At 40.4% G+C, this 20,060-nt stretch overlaps 1 protein-coding gene across 7 annotated transcripts in view; it reads right to left on the reverse strand.

Moving 5' to 3' along the window:
* LOC142485410 (NXPE family member 3-like) overlaps positions 1-20,060 on the reverse strand; it is a 124,678-nt gene that overhangs the window by 22,613 nt on the left and 82,005 nt on the right. The gene's annotated exons all lie outside the window — the stretch shown is intronic.

The following is a 20,060-nucleotide window of genomic DNA, read 5'->3' on the forward strand; positions in this document are numbered from 1 at the left end:
TCCACTGCCCCCCCCCTCCTGTCCACTGCCCCCCCCCTCCTGTCCACTGCCCCCCCCCTCCTGTCCACTGCCCCCCCCCTCCTGTCCACTGCAGGAAATGCAGGGGGAGGAATCCATGCCTTTGAGGCGCCCCCCCCCCTCCCTTTGACGCCCCCCCCTCCCTTTGACGCCCCCCCCCTCCCTTTGACGCCCCCCCCTCCCTTTGACGCACGCACGCACACACTGACTGACGCGCACACAAAGCCTGACTACTGACTGTGTGTGCGTCAGTCAGTCTGTGTGTGTTTGTGTTTCTGCCTCAGACTCACTGACGCGCGAGCAAACACACAGTGACTGACGCACACACGCTACATGAAGCTGTAAAGGAGGGAGGGAGGGGGGGGACTGGATTGATGTGAATGGGGGACAAACAGAGAGAGGGGGGAGGAGAGAGAGGAACGGGAACATTACATCCCGGGCAACGCCGGGTCTCTCAGCTAGTAATATATATTATCTGTAACTGTTACATACGCCTATAATATATATTATCTGTAACTGCTACATACACCTATAATATATATTATCTGGTACTGCTACTACACCTATAATATATATTATCTGGTACTGTTACATACTGTAACATACGTGCTCGCCAAAAACTGGTACCGGACCGCTGGGCTTAGGTGGGGATGTATAAGCACCGACCTTAGCCACGGAGTCATGTCCGGAGTGCGGATTCCGTAGTCAGACATAGCCAGGTCAGGATTGGAGAAGGTAGGGTTAACGTTATCCAGGCAGGGGTCAAGGCAGGCGCACAGGAGCGGTGGTCGAGGAACAAGCCGAGGTCATCAACAGGAAATCTTGGGTGAAGGTACTTCAGCACAGGAGGCTAGAACCTGGAGAGAAGCCACTGCAGCGGAGATGCTTCAGCGAAGGTGCTGCAGTGCGTCAGGAAAAGGCCAGGAGCGAACTCCACTTGGAGGGAGCAGAAACCAGAGGTGCAGACACGCCACAGGAAGCACTGGGGAAACCAGCGTAGCCGCTTCAGCCGAGGCTACTATGCAAGAAGCCCTAGGCCGCAAGGAACTATTTGCAGGATACAAGGCACAAGGAGGCCTAGCAGGCCAAACAGAGAGTCTGTGACAAGCACAGTTACTTGGATTGCAAAGTCTATGTCCAGCAACTTCCTGAGGGCGGGCAGTCACTAAATAGCACAGGAGGCCAATCAGGCCAGAGCTGCACAGGAGGCAGCAAGAGGCAGGTGATTGCAGAAACAGGGAATAGTTTGTCTGGAACCTTCAAAGCTCTGGATGGATGGGCTCCAGCCAAAAGCCAGGAGCGGATTCCTGACAATTAGTAAGACCCACAACCTTGAATATGGAGTACAATTTTGGGCACCAATCCTAAGAAAAGACATTATGGAACTAGAGAGAGTGCAGAGAAGAGCCACCAAACTAATAAAGGGGATGGACAATCTAACTTACGAGGAGAGGCTAGCTAAATTAGATTTATTTACATTAGAAAAGAGGCGTCAAAGAGGGGATAGGATAACTATATACAAATATATTCTGGACAATACAAGGAGCTTTCAAAGAACTATTCATCCCACAGGCAGTACCAAGGACTCGGGGCCATCCCTTAAGGTTGGAGGAACGGAGATTTCACCAGCAACAAAGGAAAGGGTTCTTTACAGTAAGGGCAGTTACACTGTGGGATTCATTACCCATGGAGACTGTGATGGCAGATACAATAGATTTGTTCAAAAAAAGTGGAGATTCCGCTCGAAGCAGTGAAGCAGAGCACAGCCGTGCAATGAGGATATATCAGGATCACAGCGGTGGGGTAAAAAACTTCTTTATTTGGACACCATGGGCAGACAGGAATGGAGGGTAGCTCTTACGCGTTTCACGCCTGTGCGGGGCTTCGTCAGAGAGTAGAAAAGGTATACTGGGTCCCCCTTTGATACTGCCCGTTTGATTGCGCTGAAAATTACAACAGCCGCGACTCCCAAAGGCCGGAAGTGACGAAACCGGATATGCAAACACCGGAAGTGACGTAACGGGACTCCATGCGATGTACAATGTTTACAAACATACATGGTTGTCATGGATACAGCTGCGTCACGACTCTAGGCCTGTGGGGAAGTTTTAATCACAAAGAGGACCCAGTATAACAACCCCGCAAGACAAAAATACATAAAAACGGTGGTAGGTAAAAACAACATTATGCATATAAAACGAATGATCTGAGGAACTCTATAAACAAACGTTAATATGGCATATTCTACATTCTATTTTCTATAGTATCAACTTGAAAAACATATAATACCAATAATCAACAGTTGATACAAATTATGCTAGAAAGTATTGCAATAGCAGAGAAAACTAAAGCCCTATAATCTATGTTCATATAGTAATGCAGAAAAGGCCTGTATTGCTACATAATATCCACAGCCATCTATTTCATGATCATGACATCAATTACAAAAGTATTTAGACAAAGGTTACTATTAATGATAAAAACTTGTGTGAACCAAAGCTTCAATGAAGGTAAGAATAATATTCCTACTGTATGAGAGAGCATTTATATGTGACAATGCCAAAATAACCAGAGATCTATTAAAAAATGCACTATTACAGAAAATGTTTTAACTCCCAATCTGTATTTATACCCCCGGGTACTAATGACCCGAGGGTTTAAATCCAGAACATTTCTCTTTTGTTCACATTGTTTCTCTGTTTCCTCCTCTAATATGTTCGGGAATGTGCTCTTAGCACTGAATGTGAATGTGTCACTTGAGCCCTTAGGACAGTTATGAAAGTGTTTGGACACAGGTAGGTTGAGGTCACTTTTTTTGATGGAACGTAAATGCTCTGAGATTCTCACTTCCAGAGGCCGGATTGTCCTACCAATATAGGTACTGCCACATGCACAATTGAGCTTATACACCACGTAATTGGTTGAGCATGTCATAAAATGTTTAAGTTTGTATTTTTGTCCAGTGTGTTTACTGGTAACAAATGACAATGGTGTGGCATACCTACAATAAGTGCAATTGCCGCGCTTATGAAATCCTTTTGGGAATTTCTCATTGGGTGTGGTTGTGTCCTTTGAAAATAAGCTGGGTGACAATGATAGCCAATGGTTTTGGCTTTTTTATATACAAATTTTGGGAAATTGCATGTAACAGCTGCCAAGCCCCTATCTAGTTGTAATACCCTCCAATGTTTTTCTATAATTGTTCTAATATGACTAGCTTGATTACTAAAGGTAGTAATAAAGAGAGGGGTCTCTGGGCGATTTCAGAAATATTGCTGTTTTTTTAGTATTTTCTTATCTGATGTCGTTTTAAGCAATTCTGAGCGATCTATTTGTGACGCATGTGTGAAGGCGGAATAGATGTCTTGATCCGAATAACCTCTATTTCTGAATCTCTCATTCAATATTTCCGACTGTTGTTTGTGGATCTTTGGGAGATGGTGAAAAATAGGTTCAGTGGGAAAACGGTGAAGTAAGTATTGAGATTCTTGAATAGACAATATCCGCAGCTCTCTGCCAAGGTCAATCAGTGTTTGTAACAATCCCTTGCTGCAGTGGAAGTGCTGTGTGCTGGGTGATAATGGTGAGAGGCAGGGCTGCATGTCATTTCCCAGAATCCCTTGCTGCAGTGGAAGCGCTGTGTGCTGGGTGATAATGGTGAGAGGCAGGGCTGCATGTAATTTCCCAGAATCCCTTGCTGCAGTGAAGCGCTGTGTGCTGGGTGATAATGGTGAGAGGCAGGGCTGCATGTCATTTCCCAGAATCCCTTGCTGCAGTGAAGCGCTGTGTGCTGGGTGATAATGGTGAGAGGCAGGGGCTGCATGTAATTTCCCAGAATCCCTTGCAGCAGTGGAAGCGCTGTGTGCTGGGTGATAATGGTGAGAGGCAGGGCTGCATGTCATTTCCCAGAATCCCTTGCTGCAGTGGAAGCGCTGTGTGCTGGGTGATAATGGTGAGAGGCAGGGCTGCATGTCATTTCCAGAATCCCTTGCTGCAGTGGAAGCGCTGTGTGCTGGGTGATAATTGTGTGCTGGGTGATAATGGTGAGAGGCAGGGCTGCATGTAATTTCCCAGAATCCCTTGCTGCAGTGGAAGCGCTGTGTGCTGGGTGATAATGGTGAGAGGCAGGGCTGCATGTCATTTCCCAGAATCCCTTGCTGCAGTGGAAGCGCTGTGTGCTGGGTGATAATGGTGAGAGGCAGGGCTGCATGTAATTTCCCAGAATCCCTTGCTGCAGTGGAAGCGCTGTGTGCTGGGTGATAATGGTGAGAGGCGGGGCTGCAGACCTGTCTAAGACATGCGAATGAGCATACAGGAATATTTCCATTTGACACACACACGTCATATTTATGATTTAATCAAAAGGGCGCAAACTTTTTTAAATGTTCTGTAGCAGCGGGTCGCTCTAAGGCCTCGGCCATGTTACGTGCTTGCTGGCGGAAGCGCGCTGAGGCGCGCTCCCGCTCAGCACTGAGCCCCTACAGCCGCAATTAGAGCGGCTTTAGTAGGGGCTCACCTGCGCTTCCGCGCGCTTGCGGAAGCGCAGGTCTTGGGGGAATTTAAAATTCCCCCGCTTGCCGGCGAGACAGGCCGGTCACGTGAGCGGTTCGCCCAATGAGGGCGAACCAGCTCCGTGACGTCACTGGCCCGCCCCCGGCCAGTGACGCGCCCGCCCCCGGACGGCTGCTGAGAGCGCTTGCGGTAAGCAACCGCAAGGCCAGGGAAAGCACCCGTTTTCCCTGAGCCTCAGCGCGCCTCAGCACGCCAGCAGGGACCGTGGACTCGGCCTAATGCCGCGTCCATACTAGAGCGCGCTAGCTTCCGCGCTCCTCTGTCACCCGACGTCGCGCTTGAAATACAAACCGCTCTCCCTGTAGCGCACGCGCTCGCGCGCACTACACGCATATGCATTGGCGTCCCAGTGTTTGTTTCGGTGCGAGCTACGCAGCATCGCGCTGTGTCCTGCACTATGGACGCGGCCCATGACATTTGTTTGCAGACGTTTTGCTGCCTCTGGGCCACCTGTGCTGAAGCGGGGATCTCCTTTAAACCTGACCTGTTGGGAGGGGGTTTTGACGGCTGGAGTTGAGTGCCCCTGTTTATATTATGGTTAATATCTATGAATACCTATATATCTATGAATACCTATCTATACCTATGAATATCTATACGTATGAATATATATATCTATCTAGGTATTTATATATATATATATATATATATATATTTTTCATATTACTGACCTGAGGAAGATTTACTGACCATATTACTGCCTTCAACTGGGACAATATTCATATTGCTGACCTGAGGAAGAGAGGAGAACTCTGGAAAGCTTGTTCTATGACATAAATTGTTAGTCCAAATAAAAAAGGTATCGCCTAATACTGAAGAACTTAGATATTCATAAATATACAGTAGATATTCATAGATATTCATAAATATGTTTTGTTTCAGACGGAAAAATAAATGTACATTTTATGCGTCAGCGTTATATTTCAGAAAGTATCCAGGGCTTCAGATCTGTCATGATTTATTTGAATTATTATTTTTATTTTATATTCAGAAATAGTACAACAATCAGATAGAACTACTTGACAGTTTGCAAGTGAAATGAAATGGTGTGCATATAGAGAGATATCTTATCAATTTGCATGCCCACTGTGCTCCCTACTATAAATACTCACTACTATTTCTGCATTTGAGATCATTGGGTTCAATAGTGAGAGCAAACAAGAAGGGAGATAAGGGACAATCTTGTCTGGTAACATTTGAAATTTGCATCTCTCCTAAAACCACCACCTGACATTTTTTGTGTAACAGATGGTGCTTTAATTCATGTGAGAACAGGTCTTTTGAAAGGTTTCTCAAGTTTGGAACATAAAATTCCTGTTAATGATGCCAAATGCTTATTTTTTGGGATCTAGGCTTAATGCTAAAACATTTTTGTTGAGTTAGCATGCTGTATTAGGTTGATAATGTTCCTTATACAGTGGTGTGAAAAAGAAAGTACACCCTCTTTGAAATCTATGGTTTTACATATCAGGACATAATAACAATCATCTGTTCCTTAGCAGGTCTTCAAATTAGGTAAATACAACCTCCGATGAACAACAACACATGACATATTACACCGTGTCATGATTTATTTAACACAAATAAAGCCAAAATGGAGAAGCTGTGTGTGAAAAACTAAGTACACCCTTACTGCTTCCATAGGATGTTAAGATGCTAAGCAGCAGACAGGTGCTGCTGATCAAACGGCTGATCTCATCTCCCACGAACCCTATTAAATAAAAGTCTGTATAACTTTCTCACAAATAAAGTTTCCCCTCCCCGCCTTTCTAATTACAGCCCATTTACGCTATTAAATGGGATGAGTGTGGCATTTAATCTCAATGGGTGGAGCGTTGTATGGTTGTATGGTACATTATGTCACTCTCTGCTAGGTCAGGCACAGGGTGGACCCCTTGTTTACGGGGGTGTGGGTGTGTGTGTGACTCACGGTAGCTACCGGATTATTAGCTGCAGAACAAAATGGAAATCACTCAGAGAGGGGCGTCTGTTGTTCTCCTTCAAATTAAAGGATCAATCTGTCTTGCCTTCAAATACTTTCTGGGCAAGCTACCCGCCTATCTGAACAAGCTCCTCACCCCTACCACACGCAGCACTTATCATCTGAGATCTGACTCCAGAAGACTGTTCATGGTCCCAAGGTTCAGCAAAGTATCCTGCCGCTCCTCCTTCTCTTACCGTGCACCCCAAAACTGGAACAGTCTACCGGAGACTCTCACAGCCACCACCAGTCTAAGTTCTTTCATAACTAAAGCTGTCTCACATTGTAATCTGGTCTGTAACAGTTACATACGCCTATAATATATATTATCTGTAACTGTTACATACGCCTATAATATATATTATCTGTAACTGTTACATACGCCTATAATATATATTATCTGTAACTGTTACATACGCCTATAATATATATTATCTGTAACTGTTACATACGCCTATAATATATATTATCTGTAACTGTTACATACGCCTATAATATATATTATCTGTAACTGTTACATACGCCTATAATATATATTATCTGTAACTGTTACATACGCCTATAATATATATTATCTGTAACTGTTACATACGCCTATAATATATATTATCTGTAACTGTTACATACGCCTATAATATATATTATCTGTAACTGTTACATACGCCTATAATATATATGATCTGTAACTGTTACACACGCCTATAATATATATTATCTGTAACTGTTACACACGCCTATAATATATATTATCTGTAACTGTTACATACGCCTATAATATATATTATCTGTAACTGTTACATACGTCTATAATGTATATTATCTGTAACTGTTACATACGCCTATAATATATATTACCTGTAACTGTTACATACGCCTATAATGTATATTATCTGTAACTGTTACATACGCTTATAATATATATTATCTGTAACTGTTACATACGCCTATAATGTATATTATCTGTAACTGTTACATACGCCTATAATATATATTATCTGTAACTGTTAGATACGCCTATAATGTATATTATCTGTAACTGTTACATACGCTTATAATATATATTATCTGTAACTGTTACATACCCTAATAATATATATTATCTGTAACTGTTACATACGCCTATAATATATATTTTCTGTAACTGTTACATACGCCTATAATATATATTATCTGTAACTGTTACATACGCCTATAATATATATTATCTGTAACTGTTACATACGCCTATAATATATATTATCTGTAACTGTTACATACGCCTATAATATATATTATCTCTTACTGTTACATACGCCTATAATATATATTATCTGTAACTGTTACATACGCCTATAATATATATTATCTGTAACTGTTACATACGCCTATAATATATATTATCTGTAACTGTTACATACGCCTATAATATATATTATCTGTAACTGTTACATACGCCTATAATATATATTATCTGTAACTGTTACATACGCCTATAATATATATTATCTGTAACTGTTACATACGCCTATAATATATATTATCTGTAACTGTTACATACGCCTATAATATATATTACCTGTAACTGTTACATACGCCTATAATATATATCATCTGTAACTGTTACATACGCCTATAATATATATTATCTGTAACTGTTACATACGCCTATAATATATATCATCTGTAACTGTTACATACGCCTATAATATATATTATCTGTAACTGTTACATACGCCTATAATATATATTATCTGTAACTGTTACATACGCCTATAATATATATTACCTGTAACTGTTACATACGCCTATAATGTATATTATCTGTAACAGTTACATACGCTTATAATATATATTATCTGTAACTGTTACATACGCCTATAATGTATATTATCTGTAACTGTTACATACGCCTATAATATATATTATCTGTAACTGTTAGATACGCCTATAATGTATATTATCTGTAACTGTTACATACGCTTATAATATATATTATCTGTAACTGTTACATACCCTAATAATATATATTATCTGTAACTGTTACATACGCCTATAATATATATTTTCTGTAACTGTTACATACGCCTATAATATATATTATCTGTAACTGTTACATACGCCTATAATATATATTATCTGTAACTGTTACATACGCCTATAATATATATTATCTGTAACTGTTACATACGCCTATAATATATATTATCTCTTACTGTTACATACGCCTATAATATATATTATCTGTAACTGTTACATACGCCTATAATATATATTATCTGTAACTGTTACATACGCCTATAATATATATTATCTGTAACTGTTACATACGCCTATAATATATATTACCTGTAACTGTTACATACGCCTATAATGTATATTATCTGTAACAGTTACATACGCTTATAATATATATTATCTGTAACTGTTACATACGCCTATAATGTATATTATCTGTAACTGTTACATACGCCTATAATATATATTATCTGTAACTGTTAGATACGCCTATAATGTATATTATCTGTAACTGTTACATACGCTTATAATATATATTATCTGTAACTGTTACATACCCTAATAATATATATTATCTGTAACTGTTACATACGCCTATAATATATATTTTCTGTAACTGTTACATACGCCTATAATATATATTATCTGTAACTGTTACATACGCCTATAATATATATTATCTGTAACTGTTACATACGCCTATAATATATATTATCTGTAACTGTTACATACGCCTATAATATATATTATCTCTTACTGTTACATACGCCTATAATATATATTATCTGTAACTGTTACATACGCCTATAATATATATTATCTGTAACTGTTACATACGCCTATAATATATATTATCTGTAACTGTTACATACGCCTATAATATATATTATCTGTAACTGTTACATACGCCTATAATATATATTATCTGTAACTGTTACATACGCCTATAATATATATTATCTGTAACTGTTACATACGCCTATAATATATATTATCTGTAACTGTTACATACGCCTATAATATATATTACCTGTAACTGTTACATACGCCTATAATATATATCATCTGTAACTGTTACATACGCCTATAATATATATCATCTGTAACTGTTACATACGCCTATAATATATATCATCTGTAACTGTTACATACGCCTATAATATATATTATCTGTAACTGTTACATACGCCTATAATATATATTATCTGTAACTGTTACATACGCCTATAATATATATTATCTGTAACTGTTACATACGCCTATAATATATATTATCTGTAACTGTTACATACGCCTATAATATATATTATCTGTAACTGTTACATACGCCTATAATATATATTATCTGTAACTGTTACATACGCCTATAATATATATTATCTGTAACTGTTACATACGCCTATAATATATATTACCTGTAACTGTTACATACGCCTATAATATATATCATCTGTAACTGTTACATACGCCTATAATATATATTATCTGTAACTGTTACATACGCCTATAATATATATCATCTGTAACTGTTACATACGCCTATAATATATATTATCTGTAACTGTTACATACGCCTATAATATATATTATCTGTAACTGTTACATACGCCTATAATATATATCATCTGTAACTGTTACATACGCCTATAATATATATTATCTGTAACTGTTACATACGCCTATAATATATATTATCTGTAACTGTTACATACGCCTATAATATATATCATCTGTAACTGTTACATACGCCTATAATATATATTATCTGTAACTGTTACATACGCCTATAATATATATCATCTGTAACTGTTACATACGCCTATAATATATATTATCTGTAACTGTTACATACGCCTATAATATATATTATCTGTAACTGTTACATACGCCTATAATATATATTATCTGTTGCTGTTACATAGGCCTATAATATATATTATCTGTAACTGTTACATACGCCTATAATATATATTATCTGTAACTGTTACATACGCCTATAATATATATTATCTGTAACTGTTACATACGCCTATAATATATATTATCTGTAACTGTTACATACGCCTATAATATATATTATCTGTAACTGTTACATACGCCTATAATATATATTATCTGTAACTGTTACATACAGTACGCCTATAATATATATTATCTGTAACTGTTACATACGCCTATAATATATATTATCTGTAACTTTTACATACGCCTATAATATATATTATCTGTAACTGTTACATACGCCTATAATATATATTATCTGTAACTGTTACATACGCCTATAATATATATTATCTGTAACTGTTACATACGCCTATAATATATATTATCTGTAACTGTTACATACGCCTATAATATATGTAGCCCCGAGGTATATTTTCACTTTCTGGCCCCCCTCCGCGAGTGCCGTGCGGTAGCGGGTGCCGCCGGAGGCTGCGACGGACCCGCCGGCACTTCGCGAGGGTGGGGGCCAGAGCAGGGAGCAGCGCGGGGCATAGCGGTGCAGGCTGGTTGCCGGGGACGCGATCGGGCCGTCGCTAAGGCCACGATCGCGTTGCCACCGGCTGGGCGGCTTAGGCAGAGGGCGCCGCCATTGCGCGTTAGTTCGCGCATGCGCAGTTGGGCGGAAGCGCGCGATGGGACTCCAGGGATAGGGAGAGGTCGCGCGAGAGTAGGGAAGGCAGTAGAGAGAGTGAGGCGGCCATTAGGGGTTCGCGCATGCGCGAGGGAAGCGCGCACGCGGCCCCAATGCATTAGGCAGCCCCTGGGAACTACAATTCCCAGGAGGCTTAGGGAGGCAGAGGTCAGGTGCTCCCTAGTGGCCAATAGGGCTGGAGGAAGCTCAGCCCGGGAAAAGAGATACATTTCCCGGGCTTTGCAACAGTCAGTCAGGCAGAGGAGAAGGAAGGAGTAGGAAGGGTGCAGGGAGCGCGTGGCTCCTGCATCAGGTAAGGGTTCTCCCTAGATCCCCAGGCAGGCCCCAATTCCCGGGTAAGGGTAGGGGGTAACTGAAGAGGGACGCCTTAGACTGAGGAGGGACGCCTTAGCTAGGGAGGTGACCCTTGAGTGTGGAAGGTGCTGGTTTGGCAGTGTCGCGGCGGAGAGTGCTGTGGGCACTGTCAAAGAGGCACAGTGTGCTAGCAGTGGGATTGCTGCGGGATTCAGGTGGCTGTGTGTGATTGCAGCTGTCTGGGTGTGTGTCGCTGCATGTGCTGTGCGCAGTGCGTGCAGTGTGTGTGCACGGTGTGAATACCTGCAGGCTGACAGTGTAAGCTGAATGTTGGCTGCAGGTGTGTTAGGCTGCTAGGATTAGCAGATACAGTTGAGACTGGGTAGCTAGGGGAAGGGGGGCGGTTATTGTCCACAGGCCCTAGGAGTTTTCCCCAAGCCATCCCAGGTTGCGGTTCTTCAGGGACAGGCCCTAGGTTAGGGTTGCTGTCGCTCTAGCAGTGGTTAGTGATAGGGATAGCGGCGGTTGCTGTTCCCACGCGGTTGGTGTTGCCGTGATCCGGTTGCAGTTCCCGTTGAGCGGTGGGACCCTCGTTGGGGTCCACCGGCAGAGTACCTGGAATAGGATCAGACGGACGTCTGACCCTTTTAGAAGACAGTGTGTTGCGGTCCCGAGCATCGGAGTGCTCGGAAGGTATCTCTGAAGTAATATATGTGCACCAACTGGGCCCTAGCTTAAAATAGTGACTGCGCAGTCACCCACGACCTCCGTAGGAGTTACGAGACATTGGGTGTGGGGTGATCACAGGACACTGGGTGGGGTACCCCAGACATTGGGTTGATGTGATGCGGGTAGAGCATCTGGTTATGGTTATGCTATGTAATGTGTTATATGTGTGTTAAGTAAAGAGTTAGTATTGTTTATCTATAAGTGTTATTGTATTTCTTACTCAGGGCTATCTTTCCTAACGGGGGATCCTGGGTAAGTGGAGGCGCTGCACCATGTAACGTTAAGGGTTTCCCCAGGCTCCCAGCTAGCGGAGGCTCAGATCTCCTGGAGCCACACAGGTTATGCAGTACCAGTAGTCCCTTAGAGCAGGTGTGTTACAGGGAAAGGGACCGGTTAGACCACGAGGGGCCAATGTGGGATTGGGTGGGTCGGCCGGTTCACAAAAAGGGCTACATATATATTATCTGTAACTGTTACATACGCCTATAATATATATTATCTGTAACTGTTACATACGCCTATAATATATATTTTCTGTAACTGTTACATACGCCTATAATATATATTATCTGTAACTGTTACATACGCCTATAATATATATTATCTGTAACTGTTACATACGCCTATAATATATATTATCTCTTACTGTTACATACGCCTAAAATATATATTATCTGTAACTGTTACATACGCCTATAATATATATTATCTGTAACTGTTACATACGCCTATAATATATATTATCTGTAACTGTTACATACGCCTATAATATATATTATCTGTAACTGTTACATACGCCTATAATATATATTATCTGTAACTGTTACATACGCCTATAATATATATTATCTGTAACTGTTACATACGCCTATAATATATATTATCTGTAACTGTTACATACGCCTATAATATATATTACCTGTAACTGTTACATACGCCTATAATATATATCATCTGTAACTGTTACATACGCCTATAATATATATTATCTGTAACTGTTACATACGCCTATAATATATATCATCTGTAACTGTTACATACGCCTATAATATATATTATCTGTAACTGTTACATACGCCTATAATATATATTATCTGTAACTGTTACATACGCCTATAATATATATTACCTGTAACTGTTACATACGCCTATAATATATATCATCTGTAACTGTTACATACGCCTATAATATATATTATCTGTAACTGTTACATACGCCTATAATATATATCATCTGTAACTGTTACATACGCCTATAATATATATTATCTGTAACTGTTACATACGCCTATAATATATATTATCTGTAACTGTTACATACGCCTATAATATATATTACCTGTAACTGTTACATACGCCTATAATATATATCATCTGTAACTGTTACATACGCCTATAATATATATTATCTGTAACTGTTACATACGCCTATAATATATATCATCTGTAACTGTTACATACGCCTATAATATATATTATCTGTAACTGTTACATACGCCTATAATATATATTATCTGTAACTGTTACATACGCCTATATATATATTATCTGTAACTGTTATATACGCCTATAATATATATTATCTGTAACTGTTACATACGCTTATAATATATATTATCTGTAACTGTTACATATGCCTATAATATATATTATCTGTAACTGTTACATACGCCTATAATATATATTATCTGTAACTGTTACATACGCTTATAATATATATTATCTGTAACTGTTACATACGCCTATAATATATATTATCTGTAACTGTTACATCCGCCTATAATATATATTATCTGTAACTGCTACATACACCTATAATATATATTATCTGTAACTGTTACATACGCCTATAATATATATTATCTGTAACTGTTACATACGCCTATAATATATATTATCTGTAACTGCTACATACGCCTATAATGTATATTATCTGTAACTGTTACATACGCCTATAATATATATTATCTGTAACTGTTACATACGCCTATAATATATATTATCTGTAACTGCTACATACACCTATAATATATATTATCTGGTACTGCTACATACACCTATAATATATATTATCTGGTACTGTTACATACTGTAACATACGTGCTCGCCAAAAACTGGTACCGGACCGCTGGGCTTAGGTGGGGATGTATAAGCACCGACCTTAGGCCACGGAGTCATGTCCGGAGTGCGGATTCCGTTGTCAGACATAGCCAGGTCAGGATTGGAGAAGGTAGGGTTAACGTTATCCAGGCAGGGGTCAAGGCAGGCGGCACAGGAGCGGTGGTCGAGGAAACAAGCCGAGGTCATCAACAGGAAATCTTGGGTGAAGGTACTTCAGCACAGGAGGCTAGAACCTGGAGAGAAGCCACTGCAGCGGAGATGCTTCAGCGAAGGTGCTGCAGTGCGTCAGGAAAAGGCCAGGAGCGAACTCCACTTGGAGGGAGCAGAAACCAGAGGTGCAGACACGCCACAGGAAGCACTGGGGAAACCAGCGTAGCCGCTTCAGCCGAGGCTACTATGCAAGAAGCACTAGGCCGCAAGGAACTATTTGCAGGATACAAGGCACAAGGAGGCCTAGCAGGCCAAACAGAGAGTCTGTGACAAGCACAGTTACTTGGATTGCAAAGTCTATGTCCAGCAACTTCCTGAGGGCGGGGCAGTCACTAAATAGCACAGGAGGCCAATCAGGCCAGAGCTGCACAGGAGGCAGCAAGAGGCAGGTGATTGCAGAAACAGGGAATAGTTTGTCTGGAACCTTCAAAGCTCTGGATGGATGGGCTCCAGCCAAAGCCAGGAGCGGATTCCTGACAATTAGTAAGACCCACACCTTGAATATGGAGTACAATTTTGGGCACCAATCCTAAGAAAAGACATTATGGAACTAGAGAGAGTGCAGAGAAGAGCCACCAAACTAATAAAGGGGATGGACATTCTAACTTACGAGGAGAGGCTAGCTAAATTAGATTTATTTACATTAGAAAAGAGGCGTCAAAGAGGGGATAGGATAACTATATACAAATATATTCAGGGACAATACAAGGAGCTTTCAAAAGAACTATTCATCCCACAGGCAGTACCAAGGACTCGGGCCATCCCTTAAGGTTGGAGGAACGGAGATTTCACCAGCAACAAAGGAAAGGGTTCTTTACAGTAAGGGCAGTTACAGTGTGGGGTGCATTACCCATGGAGACTGTGATGGCAGATACAATAGATTTGTTCAAAAAAAGTGGAGATTCCGCTCGAAGCAGTGAAGCAGAGCACAGCCATGCAATGAGGATATATCAGGATCACAGCGGTGGGGTAAAAAACTTCTTTATTTGGACACCATGGGGCAGACAGGAATGGAGGGTAGCTCTTACGCGTTTCACGCCTGTGCGGGGCTTCGTCAGAGAGTAGAAAAGGTATACTGGGTCCCCCTTGATATAGCCCGTTTGATTGCGCTGAAAATTACCAACAGCCGCGACTCCCAAAGGCCGGAAGTGACGAAACTGGATATGCAAACACCGGAAGTGACGTAATGGACTCCATGCGATGTACAATTGTTTACAAACATACATGGTTGTCATGGATACAGCTGCGTCACGACTCTAGGCCTGTGGGGGAAGTTTTAATCACAAAGAGGACCCAGTATAACAACCCCGCAAGACAAAAATACATAAAAACGGTGGTAGGTTAAAAACAACATTATGCATATAAAACGAATGATCTGAGGAACTCTATAAACAAACGTTAATATGGCATATTCTACATTCTATTTTCTATAGTATCAACTTGAAAAAACATATAATACCAATAATCAACAGTTGATACAAATTATGCTAGAAAGTATTGCAATAGCAGAGAAAACTAAAGCCCTATAATCTATGTTCATATAGTAATGCAGAAAAGGCCTGTATTGCTACATAATATCCACAGCCATCTATTTCATGATCATGACATCAATTACAAAAGTATTTAGACAAAGGTTACTATTAATGAATAAAAACTTGTGTGAACCAAAGCTTCAATGAAGGTAAGAATAATATTCCTACTGTATGAGAGAGCATTTATATGTGACAATGCCAAAATAACCAGAGATCTATTAAAAAATGCACTATTACAGAAAATGTTTTAACTCCCAATCTGTATTTATACCCCCGGGTACTAATGACCCGAGGGTTTAAATCCAGAACATTTCTCTTTTGTTCAACATTGTTTCTCTGTTTCCTCCTCTAATATGTTCGGGAATGTGCTCTTTAGCACTGAATGTGAATGTGTCACTTGAGCCCTTAGGACAGTTATGAAAGTGTTTGGACACAGGTAGGTTGAGGTCACTTTTTTTGATGGAACGTAAATGCTCTGAGATTCTCACTTCCAGAGGCCGGATTGTCCTACCAATATAGGTACTGCCACATGCACAATTGAGCTTATACACCACGTAAATTGGTTGAGCATGTCATAAAATGTTTACGTTTGTATTTTTGTCCAGTGTGTTTACTGGTAACAAATGACAATGGTGTGGCATACCTACAATAAGTGCAATTGCCGCGCTTATGAAATCCTTTTGGGAATTTCTCATTGGGTGTGGTTGTGTCCTTTGGAAAATAAGCTGGGTGACAAATGATAGCCAATGGTTTTGGCTTTTTTTATATACAAATTTTGGGAAATTGCATGTAACAGCTGCCAAGCCCCTATCTAGTTGTAATACCCTCCAATGTTTTTCTACAATTGTTCTAATATGACTAGCTTGATTACTAAAGGTAGTAATAAAGAGAGGGGTCTCTGGGGCGATTTCAGAAATATTGCTGTTTTTTTAGTATTTTCTTATCTGATGTCGTTTTAAGCAATTCTGAGCGATCTATTTGTGACGCATGTGTGAAGGCGGAATAGATGTCTTGATCCGAATAACCTCTATTTCTGAATCTCTCATTCAATATTTCCGACTGTTGTATGAAGGCCTCTTCAGCAGAACAAAGCCTTCTCAGTCGGAGATATTGTCCCTTGGGTTTGCCACGTAGCAGGGGTCAGGGATGGCTGCTATTAGCTCTCAGCAGAGAGTTGCGGGCATTTGGTTTGCGGAATATATTGGTCTGAATACTGTAATTAACATCTATATATAAATTTATATCTAGAAAATCGATGTGATTGATATGAATTGATGAGGTGAATCTCAAATTAAAAGTGTTGTCATTAAGATAGTCAATAAAGGCCCCTAGTGTGACGTAGTCTCCACACCATATCAGAATGAGGTCGTCTATATATCGACGATAAAAAATAATATTATTACGAAAAAGATAAGTGTCACCGAAAATGTGAATGTTTTCCCAAAAGGCCATGAAAAGATTCGCGTAAGAAGGAGTGAATGTAGTACCCAAAGCGCTGCCCTGTTTTTGAAGATAAAAGTGCTGATCAAATAAGAAATAATTGCGCTGTAATAAAAAATATTATACAATCTAACAGAAAAGTGATTTGTGGGGTGTGTAAATTAGATAAATTAAGAAAGTGAGCGATTGCTGAAATACCCAATTGGTGACTAATAATTGTGTATAAGGATGACACATCTAATGTGACCCAAAAATAATTGTGACACCATGTGATATTTTTTAACATGCTTAGTAAACGTGTGGAGTCTCTGATATAGGAGGGGAGACCCGTCACCAGGGGTTGTAGGTATACCTAGATACACCATCTCCCAAAGATCCAATGCTGCAAATTATTGGTCTACCTGGTGGATTATCCAGGGATTTGTGGATCTTTGGGAGATGGTGAAAGATAGGTACAGTGGGAAAACGGTTAAGTAAGTATTGAGATCCTTGAATAGACAATACCCGCAGCTCTCTGCCAAGGTCAATCAAGGTTTGTAACTCTGTAAGGTATAATGTTCTCCAGTCTACAATAAAAATCGTTATCACTGAGTTGTCTCATGGCTTCTTTATAATAATTTTCTTTTAACATCACAACAACTGCGCCACCTTTATCTGCATTTTTTATTCACAGCACCCCCAGGACCGTAGATACTGTAATGTCAATACATTACGCTCACCTATATACCTTATACTCACCTCATTGTGATTTTGCCTGTTTGATTTCCTTCTTCAATCAAGAAACCCTCTATTGATGTTATTAAGACTGTTTATCTATAGTCATTTGAGCACTATTGTTGAACTCTGTTCTACTATCCTTTGTTCAAAAAAAGGTTGGACATCTTTTTAGATGGGAAAGGTATACAGGGATATACCAAATAAGTATACATGGGAAGGATGTTGATCCAGGGATTAATCCGATTGCCAATTCTTGGAGTCAGGAAGGAATTCATTTTTCCTCTTATTCTGGTTTTTTGTTTGCCTTCCTCTGGATCAATAAGTAAGTATAGATATAGGATAAAGTATCTGTTGTCTAAATTTAGCATAGGTTGAACTTGATGGACCTACGTCTTTTTTCAACCTCATCTACTATGTAACTATGTAACTCTGTGATCAGATGCATTGTAAGGAACCCCAACCCTCTCTAATAGCGCGTCGGAGATCAGATGCATTGTAAGGAACCCCAACCCTCTCTAATAGCGCGTCTAAGATCAGTTGCATTGCAAGGAACCCCAACCTTCTCTAATAGCGTGTCTGAGATCAGATGCATTGCAAGGAACCCCAACCTTTTCTAAGAGCGCGTCTGAGATGAGATGCATTGCAAGGAACCCCAACCTTCTCTAATAGCGCGTCTGAGATCAGATGCATTGCAAGGAACCCCGACCCTCTCTAATAGTGCGTCTGAGATCAGATGCATTGTAAGGAACCCCAACCCTCTCTAATAGCGTGTCTGAGATCAGATGCATTGTAAGGAACCCTAACCCTCTCTAATAGCACATCTCAGATCAGATAAGGAACATTATCAACCAAATACATCATGCTAACTCAAACATTTTTGTTTAGTATTAAGCCTCGATGCCGAAATTAACAGGAATTTTATGTTCCAAACTTTAGAAACTTTTCAAAAGACCTGTTCTCACATAAATTAAAGCCCCCTACATACCACATGTTTCACTAAAAAAGTCAGGTGGTAGTTTAAGAGAGATGCAAATTTCAAATGTTACGAGACAAGATTGTCCCTTATCTCCCCTCTTGTTTGCTCTCGCAATTGAAATCAAATTTATCAAATGCAGAAATAGGAGGGAGTATTGATAGTGGTGAGCACAGTGGGAACACACCATATCTATCTGAATATTGCTCTATTTCAGAATATAAAATAAAAATAATAATGATCTGTTCGTTAGTACCAACAGGAATGCACCTCCACACCTTTACTGTTTTAGATAGTCTAGTGACTCACTACCATTGACAGGCCAGGTCCCCGCTGCAACGCCCGCCATAGACAAGAACCGCCACTCAATGGGGCAGGGCCCCGCTAACTACCCTGCCCGCTGCTTTGTGCGAACGGATTTCCCTGAAGACAGGAAATCTGTGATCACAACTCGCGACGGAGCACTGGCCACGCCCCCTGGCAGTTCAGCCAATGAGGGCGAACCTTCTGGGTGACATCATGGCCGCTCCCCCGTCTTTCCCCCTGCAGCTCACTGCAGACCGGGGATCTCGGTTGCATGGCAGACGCGCGGGCAGCGCCTATACCAGGGCCTCAGCAGGTTGTTATAATAGAGACTTAATTAGGAGCGCACCCCTCCAAAAGGATTTTTCTCATTTTCTCTTCATTGCCGTTTTTCACCTATCTGACAGTATTTTAGTGTAGATTAATATTAATACAGGCGGTCCTCGCTTTTCCGACACAACGCGTCCCGCAAACCCGCGTCGGATGCGGGACAGTCTGTAAGCGGGACCCACGTTAACC

This window comes from Ascaphus truei, unplaced genomic scaffold, assembly GCF_040206685.1.
Source record: "Ascaphus truei isolate aAscTru1 unplaced genomic scaffold, aAscTru1.hap1 HAP1_SCAFFOLD_593, whole genome shotgun sequence".
NCBI lineage: Eukaryota > Metazoa > Chordata > Amphibia > Anura > Ascaphidae > Ascaphus > Ascaphus truei.